This window comes from Mandrillus leucophaeus, unplaced genomic scaffold, assembly GCF_000951045.1.
Source record: "Mandrillus leucophaeus isolate KB7577 unplaced genomic scaffold, Mleu.le_1.0 Scaffold247, whole genome shotgun sequence".
NCBI lineage: Eukaryota > Metazoa > Chordata > Mammalia > Primates > Cercopithecidae > Mandrillus > Mandrillus leucophaeus.
The window spans coordinates 2238834-2239343 of record NW_012102554.1 but is presented as its reverse complement, the minus strand read 5'-3'; positions in this window follow the sequence as shown (position 1 = coordinate 2239343).

Below are 510 nucleotides of genomic sequence, written 5' to 3'. Positions count from 1 at the left end.
TAACTTACTTCAGAAACACACACGTACAGTAAGTGTTGATCATGTACTATAAATCACAGCATTGTGGATGCAGTGGGATTAGACATGAAGAAAAATTTTAGATTTTCAATAAAGACTCTGGTTACTAACCTTAAGGAATATACTTAGACTCGGAAAGTAAAAGGACAGTGCAGTGACCATATTTGTTCATTCATCTGCCTATTTTCAAATCTAATGATGATGTGCTGGATGCAGATGTGTCCCTAATCTAGGCTATAAATGATAAAAACAAAGATGTTTAAGTTCTAACTTTTGTTAGCAGTATACATCTAATAATTTCCAAGTATTACAAAATACTTGGAAGGAGAGACTTTAATATACCACTATCAAAATCCTGTGTACCCAAACCAGCAATGAAATGGCTGGATATATAACGTTACCTTGGGCAAAATTTAAGAAAATAAAGACACAGTAGCTCTACATTTTTTTTTTTTTTTTCTTTAGAATCGTTAAGCTATAGAAGGTAAATTC